This window comes from Rhineura floridana, chromosome 11 (genome assembly GCF_030035675.1).
Source record: "Rhineura floridana isolate rRhiFlo1 chromosome 11, rRhiFlo1.hap2, whole genome shotgun sequence".
NCBI lineage: Eukaryota > Metazoa > Chordata > Lepidosauria > Squamata > Rhineuridae > Rhineura > Rhineura floridana.
The window spans coordinates 35,709,381-35,726,694 of NC_084490.1; positions in this window are offsets into that span (position 1 = coordinate 35,709,381).

Consider the following 17,314-nt stretch of genomic DNA (forward strand, 5'->3'; position numbering starts at 1 on the left):
GGTGTATTATGCATGCCCAGACACGCTCTGAGGATCGAACATGGAACCTGCCAGCACCCCTTTACGGAATTAACTATGCCACCACCTGCAGAGAGGCCTAACCCTCGAAAGCGCTTTATTAGCACAAGTTCTAATGAAGATGAACGTTTTTCACCAACTAAACTGCTAAAAGAGGAAGAGAACAGCCAAATGTGGAACAGCATGTTGGAGGCCATTGCAACAGATAACGCTGTAATGCCGGTAAGATTTAAGTGTAAACTACATGCGTGGAGAACTGCAAAATATAGGAGAGGCAAAAAATGTGAAAACATGTCCTTACTTTTCTAGGGATCTTCAGTAACTGAAAACTCTGCTGAAGCTAGCTCCCTGCCATGTCCAACACCCCTGTGGAAGACGGTATCAATAGAAAACATTCACATGCATGTTTGTAGTGGGATTATATGCATGTGTATTATAAAAACAAACAGAGGTATGTGTTTGATTTTTCTAATTTTTTATTTTGTTTTTTAGAACTCTGCAGATCTGCCAAGAAATCATCCCAGGCATCTCATCCTTAGAAGTATTCTTGGCATTCAAACCCATGAAACAGACAATATTTTACCAAGAAAACGGAAGACAGCAATGAAATGCATTGTCAGAGCAACTGTGTATGCCATTTTGAAGCACTGTTTAATGCAAAATATGTATAATTCTTGTGAGGGCTGCCTAATTCAGGCCCCATCTCAGAAAAGACATGACTGTGAACTGGACAAATCCTGTCCTTTCTAGAATGTTGAGAATTATATGTGGAAAGATCTGTTTTAAAAGTGTGCTCCATGTTGTTATCTTAGCAGCATACAGTCTGAATTGTCTTGTTCTAACACAAGCAACTGTTGATGCAGTATTAAATCTTGTTACCAGAGTAGGCCGTTCCCAGAAGTCTGTCAAAGTTGTTGAAAAGATACTGAGAGACACTGACCAGTCATATCTAAGCCACATTTTAAATGTTATTAAGAACAGAAGTTACAAAACTTTTCTTACATCTCTCAATGAATCTTCTGAATAAAACACTCTTTTGGAAACATAGTGTGTTTTTCTTTCTTTTTTTAAAATAAAGATGTAAATAATCTCCTCCTGTGGAACACATGAATGATTAAATTAGGCAGCCCTCAGGGTGGTGAGTTAATCATCCTCACCATTTCTGCTTTAATGCCAAAAGTAAATAAATATAATGGATGCTGACCATGAGCAGCTTCCTAGGATTTAATCCTATATGGTCAGCTTCTCCTAGGTCTTAATTCAAACTGGGGAGATTACGGTTTAAACAGAATAAATGTACAGTATCTGTTTTTTATATCCCTCTAGGTAAATCTCTGAAAACTAAAATATAGGGTTACCCGTGAGCTAAAGAAGCTGCCCATGCATGCAGCATGCTTGTAAGATGTAGGGTTTTTATACTGTATAATCTGAATGAACTGTGTTAAATTCAGGCTTACCAGAGAGCTTCAATTATAACACCCCCACCCCCCACCCCCTAACAACAAAAAAGAGCCACTTTGCAACATACTTGTAATATTGTGGAACCAATCACAGATCAAAGATACCCTGTTTTTCAGGATGCAGGTATCCCTGGTTATTTTTGTAAAACATGTGGTTTTTGCATGGCACCCTAGAAAATAGCCAGCCATGCAGTGTAAGGTCCTGGGAAAAATGGCAGCGACCACATGGGCCAGGAGAAAAAAAATGGCCACGACCACACGGTATGGTCATATGATTCTATAGGAGATCACCTGGTATTGGAACGACCAATACAGGACACTCTCTATAGGTAAAAAAAATAGCAATTCTCCAGGGTGTAGTGTAAACCAATCACAAAGCCAAGGTCTGCATATATTAGGTGTGATGATATAAAAGGGCCTACACAGCTCAGGATCTTTTTTTTATCTGGCATTGGTGTGTACCATCTATTGTTCTTCTAGCACGATTTAATAAGTTTGAGGCCATGTGGCTGTTACTAGCACTTTTTAAAATTCTTTTTAAAATAAACAATCTAATCTTCTAGAAGGTAATTGATTATTTCATTGATGTGTTGCATGGTTTAAACATCTATTGTTTTTCTAGCACGATTTAATAAGTTTGAGGCCATGTGGCTGTTTCTAGCCCTTTTTTTTAAAAAAAATTCCCCTGCAGAGGCTGCTTCTCTCTGCAAACACACTTTAATCTTCTAGAAGGTAATTGATTATTTCATTAATGTGTTGCATAGTTTTATTTCGTTAATATGATACATATTTTAACATAGTATAGAATAGTCTCTAGCTATTAATGGAAGTATATGCAGTTTCCTAGCACAATTTAAAAAGTTTGAGGCTGTTAGCGCTCTGCTGCAATAACAGGGTTTAAATTTACTTTTCTTTTTAAATATAGTATAGAAAAAGCCCTCAGCATCATAAGAGAATGTCTGCAAGTAAGCTCTTTTTTTTTCTCGTCAAGTTTGCAACATATAGTTTATTTCTGGTCCCACGTGAAGAATTCCCCCTTTTTTCCCACAGATTCTGTTCTTCAGGGTGGGAAAGCATCAAAGACAATGCAGCAAAATTTATCCAATCTGTTTGAAGGTAATTAATGTTTGTTTATATAAAGAAATCAGACACGAGGTCTAAAGTCCAGAGCATAAATTATAGGAGACCTTCTGAATGTTATGAGGCTTGTACATTTATTTTTCAGATAGAAATTATACAGGATATATTAAACAGGGAATATTAACCAAAACGGCGGATAGTAATTCTTGAATAAGTCCATGATTCTGATCTTCATATTGTGGAAAGGTCTCTCAAAATGCTTAACAAAACCGTATTCCTGCAATAAAGATAGAGAATATTTATTGTTATGGCTGAAGGCAGCTAATTTCTCAAACTTAAGAACAATATATTTTTGTCATACTCACCCATCCTCCATTTTTCAAGATCCATTCTGATTTTGTACTTGTGATGTATGCTGTGATGTAATGTATAAGCTGATCCTCATTGCTTTGTGTCAGAGGAACTCCACACATCTGTAATTTTTTAGCGATAATACCTCCAAACAGAAGAGTTGTTACAAGACAACCCCAATTTGATTTTCCATCAGCAAATACTGATTCTACAACTCTACCAAAAGTATTGCATGCTGCCTCTGTAGATTTAATTTCAAGAGAGTTCAAAAATGGGGCTATTTTTTCTTCAATCTCCTCTTGAATTGGGCGGGCAATATTTTCAAAAACTAGGACCAGTTTGAATTGTTGTATCTTAGGTACTGTTCTCCCACAAACAAAATTTAAGGAGCATTGAAACATGGTGAATGTATGGCTCTCCATTTTTTTCTGAATGTGCTGCTAAACCCTAGTCATGCTCTATATTGGTTCCAAGGGGGCAGGTCTCAACATGTATTCCTTATCTTCAGAAGCTCCAGGTCCAAGATTTTGCAATGTTTCTAAACTGAAGAGAAAGATAAGCACCACCCCTTCCAGGATCTCAAATAATGGTATGATAAAGGATTATGAAAAGAAACAATTTCTAATTTCAGTAAAATTCTCATGCGTGTAACGCGGATATGTTTTCTGGTTGTAGGTAACAGGGTTCAGGAAATTGAGGTGGCAGGACCGTCCCTTAAAAAAACAAAGAAAACGCACCACATAGAAGGACTGCAGACCTCAGATGGTATAGGTAAATAAGATATTTCAAGTTGTAGTGGTCATTTAAGGTCAATAAGGAAACCATCAAAAGAGCTAATATGTTTGTTATTCCTCACAGTGTACAACAAACCACCACCAACAGCAGAAGTTACAGACATAGAGATCCAGGCTGTTCCTGATCCAGAACCTATACAGAGAAGGTGTGACAACCCCCTACATTCATCACAAGGATCCCTAAAATTATGGATTCCCACACAGGGGCCTGAGGAGCAAGATCTACATAATTGCGTTGAGCAGTATAGATTGGTATCAAATACATATGAAGCTATTGAGAACATGGTTAAAAAAGCTAAGAATATGTTTTAAAAAGCTAGCATGATGATGATGAATGCCAAACAGTATCAAACATCTGCAAATCAGTTTTGTAGAGGGGGCTGTATTGATTCACCAGCCATGACAACACTTCTTAAAGAGATTAAAAAACAACAACAGTATCACTGCAGTGCTAATAGTATTGCTAAACATGTACAAAGAGGTGGTGGTAAACCCAAAAAAAGGTTTGGGAAAAGCAAACCAACCCAGTCCCAGTTGTACTGGAGAATGAGGATTAAAAAAATACTGTGCATGGCTAAAAAAACACTCTCAGCCTCTAAAAGCCATAACCGTTCAGGTAAAAAAGGCTGTAAAAATACTCCATCTCTAGGCACAGCAGTTCTAAAACATTTCCAAACACCACAGGATGCAGGGTCTTCAGGCTCACACATGTCTACACAAGCTCAGGATGTGGAACCTATAGGGACTGTCTCGCATTCATCTACACCACATCCAGATAGTGAAGGTGAATGTGCACCCAATGATCATGAGGGGCTGGTATATGTAGAACACGTTGCCACATACCAAAGACATTTTGAAGGCTTCCAAGCATTGCGCATTACTGAGGTATTTTGATTTATTAATCTAGACCGTATCAGATCATATGCCCATGCTGTATCTGAATTATACAATGCCATCCAGATGGTTCTACAAGATATTAATAGTAGAATCACTCCTGAGGATTTTGTTCAAATAAGGTCAGAGGGTGGGGGTCTATCAGATCCACTATTCTCAGTCAGAAGGGATAGGGATGCCCTGAATGCCGAGGACTTTCTAATGCACATGAGCAACCTCTTGCAGAGCAATGCACAAATACTTGCAGATGTCTCTCTGCGTTTGGTTGTTACAATTGTGAGGCCTCCAAATGGTGGAGGCCATAGGGCAATAGGTTCTATACCCAACAGTGCAATCATCAGTAAAAAAAGACAATATCTGGTAGACTTAAACTCCATGGGTAACAATCTCTGTTTTGCTGGGGGGCTCTTAGCTGTTATGGCTGAGAAGACCCTTACAGATACGGAATTGTTGACAGCAGCAGGAGATTTGCATAAGGAACTAGGCTGGAGTGATCAAAAGAAAGTTGCCCTTAATGATGTTTCCTTTTTTGAAGACCTTGTAAAGGTCAACATCCAAGTAGGCCACTTCAATAAAAAAAAGGGATGGAATCTGTATCACACAATAGGACCAAAATACCCCAAAACCTATACTTTGCTTCTCCATGATGAACATTATTATGGAGTACACAATGTAAAAGCTGTTTTTGGATCTAAAAACTATTGTGAGTATTGCAATACATTATACACACACATGCATAATTGCATGTATCGCTGCAGGCTTTGTCTTAGTACAGAATGTGTTAGTAATGTTGGTACACTGCAGAGATGCAATAATTGTAAGATGGTTTGCAGATCTGCATCCTGCTTATTTAGACACAGACAATTGGTCTCTAAGAAAAGTGTAAAATGTGAGCACAGAATCTACTGTGTAAAGTGTTCCTCTCTCCAGAATCCAGGGCATGATGACCAAAAATGTAAAGGAAGACAATGTAGTGTTTGCTGGGGGTTTATCACATTGGACAAGAATCATCAGTGTTACATGGCACCTATTAAGCAACCTAAAGTGTCTGTAAAATATGTGTTTTATGATTTTGAGTGTTATCAGTCAACAGGCGTTCACATTCCAAATTATTGTTTTGCACAAGCGTTTGCAGGGGAAACTGTGGAATGTTTTAAGGGTAGGTGCAAGTATTGCAAAAAGAAAGGGGGGAACAAACAGAGGAAGAAGCCAAGCCAGAAAAAGAATGAGTGGCCCCCTGCAGGCAAATCTTGGGAGTTTAAGGGTGAGTCATGCCTTGCTGAGTTTATAAACACCTTCACTAAGGATAGCCAGTTCAGCAACAGCACATTTATAGCTCACAACTCTAAAGGTTACAACTGTTATTTTATAATTAGTCAACTGATCAAGGAAAAAATGGGTGTAGATGTTGTTGCTCAAGGGGGGAAACTGCTCTGTGTGACAGTAAACAGGCTAGGTATCAAATTCATTGATTCCCTTAGTCATTTACCCATGGCCCTCTCTAAATTTCCATCTGCTTTGGGTTTTGAGGGATGTAAGGGTTATTTTCCCCATTATTTTAATACTCCTGAGAACTGGAATTATGTGGGACCGATGCCCAGAGTTGAGGACTATGGTGTACATCAGATGATGCCCGAGGAAAGGGAGAAATTTTTAATTTGGTATGAGAAGAACAAATCAAACATTTTTGACATGCAGAAAGAGTTGGCATTTTATTGCAAGCAAGATGTAGCAATTTTAGTGCAAGGCTGTACCAAGTACAGACATGAAATCATAGAAATGACCAAGGTTCAGAAAGCAGCAAAGTCTGGCACTGAATGGCACGCTATAGATCCATTCCAATACCTCACACTGGCTAGTGTGAGTTTAGCAATGTTCCGGTTTAAATTTCTGAAGGAGGACACCATAGCCCTACCCCAACCAGACAACTATCACAGAGATAGTTGTAAGAGATTCTCTACCTCTTCAGTACAATGGTTATCATACTTAGAACATAAAGAAAATATTCAGATTCAGCATGCCCTAAAGGGTGGTGAATTCAAAGCTGGTGATTATTTTCTTGATGGCTATGCAGTCACAGACAATAAGAAAATGGCTTTTGAATTTAATGGGTGTTTTTGGCACAGCTGTGTCCTATGTTATCCTCCTGCAAATAGGAATCCTTTGATGGGTAAATCTTACGAGTCTCTTTACAACTCTACAGAGAAAAAAACTGCTGAACTTAGAGGGTTGGGGTATGAGGTCAGGAGCATATGGGAGCATGAATGGAAGCAAATGTTGAAATCAGATGAGGAGCTTAAAAACTTTCTGACTTCAGCAGGGTTTCCTGAGCCTCTAGAACCTAGAGATGCTCTCTATGGTGGACGCACTAATGCTATCAGTCTTTATTATAAACCAAATGCTGAAGAACAGATAGAATATTTTGATGTCTGCAGCCTGTATCCATTCGTTCTTAAAAATAGAGAATATCCCTTAGCACATCCAGAGGTAATATATGAGAATTTTGAACCCATCTCTAATTATTTTGGGATTGCGAAGGTAAAGGTGTACCCTCCCAGGGGTCTTTTCTTCCCTGTACTACCTGTTAAGATGAATGGAAAACTCATGTTTCCCCTCTGTGCAACCTGTGCAAAAGCACACATGGAAGCCTGCAACCATTCTGATGAGGAGAGGGCTCTGATAGGAACGTGGTGTACAGTGGAGCTGGACGTTGCTATAGAGAAGGGCTACAGGGTGGCAGAAATCTATGAAGTGTGGCATTTTGAAAGGACATCCACGCAGCTGTTTTCAGAATATATAGACACGTACCTTCGTCAGAAACAGGAGGCATCAGGATACCCTGAATGGTGTGTCAGTGGAGACGATAAACAGAAATATGTAGTTGACTTTCTCAAAAAAGAGGGGGTGTTCTTGCGCCATGAACTGATCTCTGAAAACAAAACAAAGCGTAATATTGCCAAACTGTTTTTAAATTCTTTGTGGGGGAAATTTGCTCAGAAACCCAATCTGGCTAACACCCAGGTGTTGAGAGATCCTGATGACTTGTTTAACATTCTGTTTTCTGATGCTTTTGAGGTTTCGATGTGTGAATTTATTGATGATGATGCTGCCTGTGTGGCATGGAAACATTCAAAAGATCGTATGACAATCTCAGGTGGGAAGAATGTGTTCATAGCATGTTTTACAACTGCCTATGCATGCCTGAAGCTCTACAGCCTGCTTGACAAGTTGCAGGAGCGTTGCCTGTATCATGACACAGACTCTGTTATATTTGTGAGCCAGAAGGGACAATGGGTTCCACCTCTAGGTGACTTTTTAGGGGAACTCACAAGTGAAATCCCTGCAGGTCAATATATCACAGAGTGTGTCTCCGCAGGTCCTAAAACGTATGGTTACAAATTGTCAGGAGGGACTGCATGCCTGAAGGTCAAAGGAATAACCTTGACGGCTGATAACTGTACAAAAATTAATTTCAATAGTCTGAAGGACTTAGTTTTTGCCCACGTCTCAGACAGTAAAGAGCTGCCGCAGCATGAGATAGTGGTACAGCAACAGGGTATTGTTCAAAACAAAAGGTCCTGGACTCCCTCAAGGAGTCCCTCAAGGATCGGTATTGGGACCTGTACTTTTCAACTTGTTCATTAATGACCTAGAATTAGGAGTGAGCAGTGAAGTGGCCAAGTTTGCTGATGACACTAAATTGTTCAGGGTTGTTAAAACAAAAAAATTTAATTAAATTAAATTATTGTGAAGAGCTCCAAAAAGATCTCTCCAAACTGAGTGAATAGGCGGAAAAATGGCAAATGCAATTCAATATAAACAAGTGTAAAATTATGCATATTGGAGCAAAAAATCTTCATTTCACATATACGCACATGGGGTCTGAACTGGCGGTGACCAACCAGGAGAGAGACCTCGGGGTTGTAGTGGACAGCACGATGAAAATGTTGACCCAGTGTGCGGCAGCTGTGAAAAAGGCAAATTCCATGCTAGCGATAATTAGGAAAGGTATTGAAAATAAAACAGCCGATATCATAATGCCGTTGTATAAATCTATGGTACGGCCGCATTTGGAATACTGTGTACAGTTCTGGTTGCCTCATCTCAAAAAGAATATTATAGAGTTGGAAAAGGTTCAGAAGAGGGCAACCAGAATGATCAAGGGGATGGAGCGACTCCCTTACGAGGAAAGGTTGCAGCATTTGGGGCTTTTTAGTTTAGAGAAAAGGCGGGTCAGAGGAGACATGATAGAAGTGTATAAAATTATGCATGGCATTGAGAAAGTGGATAGAGAAAAGTTCTTCTCCCTCTCATAATACTAGAACTCGTGGACATTCAAAGAAGCTGAATGTTGGAAGATTCAGGACATACAAAAGGAAGTACTTCTTTACTCAGCACATAGTTAAACTATGGAATTTGCTCCCACAAGATGCAGTAATGGCCACCAGCTTGGACAGCTTTAAAAGAAGATTAGACAAATTCATGGAGGACAGGGCTATCAATGGCTACGTGATGGCTGTGCTGTGCCACCCTAGTCAGAGGCAGCATGCTTCTGAAAACCAGTTGCCAGAAGCCTCAGGAGGGGAGAGTGTTCTTGCACCCGGGTCCTGCTTGCGGGCTTCCCCCAGGCACCTGGTTGGCCACTGTGAGAACAGGATGCTGGACTAGATGGGCCACTGGCCTGATCCAGCAGGCTCTTCTTATGTTCTTATGTTCTTATGACTCTTGAAACTAAAACTCTCAAGAAAACCCAGAAAGTTGTCTATGACAAGAGAGTGATTACCAAAGGGTTTAAAACCATTCCTTACGGGTTTTAAATGGATACATGGCGGCACCACGCCTTCTCGGCCATTCTAGCGGGTCCTAGTAACTGCGGTAAAAGTTTTTTTATAAAAAACATGATGGACAATGCTCACAGCGTACTTGCAGCTATGCCTGATAATGTTGTATGGTTTTACAATGTCTGGCAACCATTGTACCAGGAATTGCTTTGTAAATACCCTTTTATTAATTTTGTGAAGGGCTTGCCTGAGAAATTTGATGATGACAATTTGCTGCCTCCTAATAAAACAAATTATGTTATTATTGATGATCTGATGAATTGTGCGTCACAGGATCAAGAAGTGGAAAAAAGCTTTTACACAGTACGTACATCATAGAAATCTGAGTATTTTTTTCATTACGCAGAATATTTTCTGCAATGGAAAAAGCAACCGCACCATCAGCCTAAACGCTAAATATATGGTGTTGTTTAAGAACCCCAGAGATAAATTACAGATTGCAACTTTAGCACGGCAGATGTACCCTAGAAATGCACAGTTCTTCATGGAAGCTTTTGCAGATGCAACACAAAAACCTTATGGTTACCTGGTTGTTGATTTAAATGCATCCACACTTGAATCTTACAGATTAAGATCAGGGCTTTTCCCTCCAGTCTGGCCTGTGGTATACACTATGAAAAAGGCCACTCGTGGTTACAAAAGGCGGTAGCTTAACTGCTCTGTGTTCTTTGAGTCTGGTTAGCCAGTTGGTCAACATGTCCAGCCGCATAAAAAGAAACCTCCCTCTCTTAAATCTTCTTATTAAGGCTCCTCCACATCAGAGGAAAGCCATTTTATGTGCAGCATCAGATGATCTCATTGCTGCAATCTCCGAGATAGCCCTCAACACTTTAAAAGGCAATATTCCTCTGTCTCCCCGCCAGGTGCGTGTATTAAGAAAAAAATGCAGCCTTATCAAAAGCCTCAGCAACAAAAGAGTCTCAATAAGGAGGAAGAAACAATTAGTGAAACAGTCTGGGGTTTTTCTTGCACCGCTACTAAGTTTTGCCATCCCTCTAATAACAGGACTGTTGACTAAGCAGTGATGGAGTATGCTGAAAAGATGTACCTGGTTCCCAGCCATCAATTAGAACAATTGAAAGGAACCCCTCCTAAGGAGGAAGACATCAGAAAAGCCACAATCTATTCACTCGATACTGAAATGAAGGAAATTCTTCACAGGTCGGATTTATCTCAGGATGAAAAAGTCAGACGTTATGATGCCCTGCTTCAGAGATATCTAATTCATGTAATACATAGGGAGGCAGAGAAAGAAAAACTAAACCTGTTTCTACCACAGCCCCAACAGGCCTCTACAGAACCCCCTATAAATTCTGATACAATCATTCAAGAAATACTGGACAGTCTGCCTGCTAGATGTAAGAATCATGCTAGGTTGTTGTTAAACAAAATGCTACAGAACAAGAGTGTTTCCACGTGGAATGACAACGGCGTCTTTGTGTATAAGGGCAAAGCTATAGATGGATCCAATATTTTGGACCTGATTAAAGGAATCACGCAGTCCCGCGCCCTCTCTGTAAAACACCGCCCCATAGGTTGGGATGTTTTTATGACAGCCCTAGCTGAACTAAACATTCCTACATCTGTTGTGGGCAATGCTGCCAACAAGGAATCTTTAGACATGTTAAAGAACCCTTCTATATCTTCTAAAAAACATGTTGCTGCATGGCTTGACCTATAGTATGTCTGCTGAATGTTTTATAAAGAAATAAAACTTTCAAATGTGTGCTTAACCTTATATGCTGACTGTGTCTGATTGTTTTACAGGTATAAAAACCACCACAACAGTATAAATTATTTAAACCCTTAGGGGTGCTTTATTGGGAAACGTGGCTATGAAAATCATTGCAGGATATACAGCTCTGGAATGGTTGAAACACAGATGAGGAAGGTCTGGGCATATTTCTCTTGTTTACAATCTGTTCCACCATCTGATCATTTATCTCTAAATCATAAGAATACAGTTCTTGAACCTGTTTAAATGTTAAACCCTTACAATGCTGTTGTAGAAAAAATATGCAGTGGTAGCCACAGGCGACAGAATCTGGGGCTAGTAATTGTCGGGGTTGAAAAGCAATCCTAGAGGTATTTTTCCTTAGAAATTTTATAATGGTCTTCGGAATCAGCGGGTGGTCTGGAGGATGTCCATAGGAATAAAAAAATTCACCACTGTTATCTTCTGTCAGGTAGATGGCTAGCCAGTGTTCTCCAGGCATGTTGTTTGGATGGGTATTGACTACTAGCCCCACAGGTCTTTGTAGTAATCTCTCTTTGGGGAGTCTGTCACAGGGAAACACACCGTAGAAAGGTTTTCGCGTGTAGGGGTTTGAAGAGAGGATGCGTGTTAACTGCACGCTGTCCATGTTTACATATAGTCATACAATACATTTCTTCTGTGATTTATCTCTATCACGCTGTCAAAAACTCCATACACTATCATGTTGACTGTAGCTGGTAGAGCCCTTGCAAATCAAACTTCTGCTCTCAGATTCCCTGTTTTGATCAAAGAATAGTGATCCCCGCATTCTTGTTCTGGAGACAGGTCAAAAGCAAAAAGAGTGTAGCCTCTTGCAAACTCCTTGCGGTTAATTAAAAGAGCCCTATCTTCCATATGTTTGCCAGCAGTTTGCACCAGGCTCATGTATTCTCGAACACAGTTCCCGGTTTCAAATTCTGGCTGATGAGGCTTTGTGGGAATTTGGAAACCATCGACGTACAGAGATACAAAACTGATGTCATAATGCTTAAAGTTAAAAGGGTTTTTATTGTATATTCCACTGAAGGAATCATTATCCACCAACCCTATAACTACTTGCTTGGGTAGCTGGCCCAAAAACAGATTCTCCTGATTGCTGACACGGCTTCCTCCAGGGATGCTAAACACTTTCATGCTGACCCGATCCACAGGGTATTTGGCATTGGATGTCAACAATGCCTCTGCATGTCCTAACCGGACACCTGGTGCCACTCTCACCTTCTTTACGAAAAGTGAAGCTGATAAAATTTGCAATTTGTGGTGGCTGTTTGCATCATTTGTCATCAGGCAGAAACCGTCTTTGTTGCGTGTCAGTTTAATTTTCACATCCACACCGTTTAAAAGCAATTTTTCTTGAAAAAACAGATCAGCATGGAGATGTCCTAGGAGGTCTATTTTCTGGCTTTCAGCTGTCAGTGCAGCCCTTCTAACAAATCCTAAATTATCCCCATCCAGGGTTGCTGTTTCATGTTCTCCAGGTGTGTCTTTGAAAAATAGCCCTGCAGAGAATTGTGTGGCTAGTGTATCATCACTGTAGTTCAGCACATATTCTAGGAAGGCTCTATAAGGGTAGCAGTTATTGCTCTGACTGATTAGCCGGTCTCCCAGGGTCACATCCAGTTGACTAAAGATGGAGGCCAGCGGATAATTCACTAAACCCACATTAGCATCTCTGGCCAGGTTTGTTCCATCATGGTTCACAATTTTGCAGCACACATATAGCATTGTATTGTTTAAATCCATATAATCTTCACCATTTCCAGCAATGTAGAATTCTAGTGGTGCAGTTTCCGTTAGCGCTGCCAATGGAGGGACCTCGATAAATAGGCTTCTCTCAATACTGGTCTGGGTAGGCCCAATCTGGACTAGATCTAATTCAGATTTAGTGCATTCCTCAGAACTGCAATGGATGAAAGCCATGCTGATTAAAATATATCTCTTTTTCAGGCCGGTACTGTATGCCTCTTCTTTCTTGAAGCTTTCTGCTTCTGAGGCTTTTTCCTCAACGGCGGTGCTCTTTTAAGAGGTCGAGGAGGGCCTGTTAATTGTACCCGTGATGCTTTTCTTTTCAAGGCCTTTCTCCTTTTAATATACATCAGCCCTGAGCCCTCTTGTTGGGGTTGTGGATTAACTCTATTCAAAACTGCCTGAGTAACCTGCCCTACCACATCTTTAGCGATATTCCTAGCAGCTGTTTTAGCATGTGGCTTAATAATCTCTAGGCCTCTTCTCAAAAGTGGTATGGCTTTTTGAAAAAGGCTCCTGAATATCCCCCCGATTCCTGCCCCATACATAACAGGTGTACCATGGTACCCCGGAAGAGCATTTCCAGCCTGGGCCCTGTAATAATTCCGGTACAGGGTTGGGTCACCGTAGGTTTTCAGTATCACCATTTTTAAAACAGCAAACCTCTGCGTGGGTGAAAGTGTACCTTCACAATCACCTTTCCAAAACGAAATGGTACGTTTTTGTTCTGATCCGTCTTTATTTCAACATTGATGGTGTCAATATGATGCTTACTCACAGGAATATAGTGTGGTTTGTCATAAACAATGTTGACACATTCGTTATTCTGTCCATGCACTGGTACAGAGCGCAATAAGGGTACATAGAAGTCCCCAGCTATCTGATGCTCTACGATGTTGGTGTAAATGTATAAAGTGTTGAAGCCTCCTGTAATGTCTGCTGTAAAAGGCAGCTGATGTACATGGATGTTGGGAAACAACCCTAATATGTGGGCTAGTTCTTCGCTGCTTTTAAACGTGCAACCATCATCTGATTTAAGTCTAACCATTCTAGTCACTTGGTCATAGTGTAGGACGATATCGGGGTGCTCACTGCTCTGGTCTAGTATAAGGCTGTTCATGTTTTCCAGCAGTTCAGGGATGCTTGAGTAATAATCACATCGCAGACAATAGGACCATGTTTTTTCTCCATTACCAATTTCAAATCGGGAATCAGATGTTAGATTGTTCCAGCTGTGTGGGTACTGTATCTCAACCAGACCTACTTCCCACGCCCCTGGTAGATCCAGGGGCCTTGCTAGGCGAATAGTAAAAGCTGAGCTAGTGTTCTGCGGAAAAACAGTTACACAGGCATTGCTAGGCAGAGTAATGTAAAAACCGCTATCCCCCATTCTTCTGTGCAGGTTAACAAAGATCCGAAGCAAGTACCCAACTGTTGAACTTACTGGGCCAGCCTAACCATTTCACTAAATGATACTTTTTCCTACCCCTGCCTTTTGTTGATAGAATTGATTAAATCCTGCACAACTTGTCCTGTTTGTCATTAACCTTCTGCAACTCTTCAGAATAGAAAGAACCAATTACAGGCTCACCAGCATAATCTTTTAACAGGAAGACAGGTTTCCTTCCTCTTCTGATGACCTGATCCACTATAAACAGCTCTGTGGTGAAATCTTGTTCATACCCTTTGACAAATACCCCCTTGCTTTTAGAAATCCTCACGTGGTCTCCTTTCCTGAACAGCTTTGATACCTCTTTTCTGTAAATACAGTCTCCATAAATGGTTTTCCATACCGACAGGGCATTAGAATGGTTAATATCAATAGGCCTTGCTCTGATAGTTCTATGAAAACTATGATTATAACTTTTTAAGAGTTGTGGCAGGATATCGATATAACTATAGGTGTTGTTAGCTGTAAAATACCTCCACATTTTTTATTTCAGAGTACGGTTAAATCTTTCAACAATAGCAGCTTTTACTTCATTATTGCTGACAAAGTGGTAAACTCCATGCTGTTTTAACAAGCTGTTTATGGCTCTGTTTAGAAACTCTTTGCCTCGGTCCGTTTGGAGCTTTCGGGGCTTTCTTCCACTCTGACTGAATATAACGTTAAAAGCTTTAGAGACCTCTTTGCCTGTCTTGTCTTTTAAAGGCAATGCCCATGCATACTTAGACAGAATATCTATGACTGTTAAAATGTACCTATAGTTCTTGTTGTGCTTAGAAAATTGTTGCATATCTACTAAGTCAGCCTGCCATTGGGCATCGATATCAGACACAATAAACTTGTTTCTTTTAAAATGGATTCTGGCTGGCTTATGCAACGTGTAAGCATCTTGGTCTGAAAGCCATGTCATAACATGTTTCCTTCTTAGTGTTTTACTGTGCTTTTTTGCCTCCTGAAATAGATGGTTCACTCCCCCAAAGCTCCCAGCCTCCTCAGGTGTGTAATATGTGGTTTTTAGAATTTCATCATGCTCTCCCATATTGCTGGTTGATACAGGTATGGACACCATTGGCTAAAGTAAACTATTTTTATTGGTACAAAAAACTCCTGCTTCAAGCTTTCAGGGTTCAGGCTTGGGACAGACACATGAAATGCAGGAAATATTAACAGCCTGCGAACTCTCAATGTGTAGATTTTCCATATCACCATCATGCATCACATCTTCCTATAGAAAAAAAAAGAGAGGCACTTTAGCACTGGGGTTGCACCAAACTGGGAAAAACAACACACTAATAAAAATACAGCTCAGAAGCACCTACCTGTAGACGCCCTTGCTCCATGCCTTCATTTAAATCTTCCAGCCACTCATTTTCTTCAGCCTCCATTTCCGCCATGGGTTTTAAAAGTACACTTCCATCCACAACCTCAGCAGATTTCATAAGTTCTTCTTCCTTCAGGAAATGAGCCTTCAGATCACACCCACAATCACACACTGTGTCGGACATGGATTCACTAGAATTTGCCTGGAATGAGGTTTCAGGGTCTGGATACAGTCCGGCAGTGAACACCGCTACAGGTAAGTTTGGGGTTGAAACAGACCGTTTTTTTCTAAAATGCTTTGATTCTTCTTTTCCACTGCTAATTTTTATACTCGCTGGTGGAAACGATAATCTCCTAGGCTTTACCCACCTTTTTGAGTGCATTTTCAAAGGAGCTAGAGGATAGGAAAAACCTACTAGCCCATATGCTGATTCGCATGCAGGTTCCATGTTCGATCCTCAGAGCGTGTCTGGGCATGCATAATACACCTCTGTACCAGGTCTCTCCGTCCCCTCTCCTGATTGGTTAGGGAATCAAAACCTCCCACTATTGGGTGACGTAGCTGTAGAGGGGTTACTTATCCCTATTGGGCTGTTCTGGAGAGGAGGGGTGGAAATGGACTCCTTCAGGGTCCATTTCCAGCACCCTAATTTCACCTAGGAGTTTTAAACCTCTTCAGATTGGTCCCCTGGAGACCACATGCTCATAGAGGGGTCACATGCCCCTATAGGGAGCAGTCTGGAGATGGGGGCGGAATTGCACCCCTTTGGGGTGTAATTCCAGTACCCTGTTTTCACCTTTGGGTTTTAAACCTCTTCAGATTGGTCCCCTGGAGACCACGTGCTCATAGAGGGGTCACATGCCCCTATAGGGACCAATCCGGGACCCCGTTTTGAGTAAAAATACACCCATTGGTCCAGCGAGGACCACATGCTCCTGGGGGGTCACAGGGCTACCGTTTCTGGGGTGGGGCACGAGGGCTGGGGCTTCTGGGGGACGGGATATCCGGTGAGGTCATCAGGGGAAACGGAAATGGCGGGGTGGGCCTTCCGGGGTGGGCCTTCCGGGGGGACTTCTGCTGATGTCACCCATCAAACTCAAAAGGGGCGTGGCGTAGCGGTTTGACATGAGGTGGTCTAGTATTACTACTAGCACCCAATTACCAGCGCCCCACTGCCTGAATCACTGTGCTTCCAAATCCCAAACTAGCTGCTGTGGAAGCCACACCTATCCTGAAAGAGTGTGTACCAAACACCCCGGGATCCAGACCCAAATGTGACAAGGCCCATCTAGTGATGGACCAAACCTGAAACTTAGTCAAAGGCTGGCCATTCTGATGAAAAAACAGAAAGCCCCCCCTGACTCACAAAAATGAACTCAAAGTTTAGACTGGACACAGCTCACCTACTGGGGAAGAGGCCAACATAATAACAGCTCCTTGCCCCCTCTGGTCTGTTTTTGACTTGTGCAGACAAATCTGCACACCACTGTTGTCTACCATCACATCACCTACCACCATTGCCCAACCAGACCTGTCAGTCCTCGAAGAAGCAAGCAATTCTCCCATGTGTCACCCCCAAAAATGCTAGAACAGCAACTGCATGAAA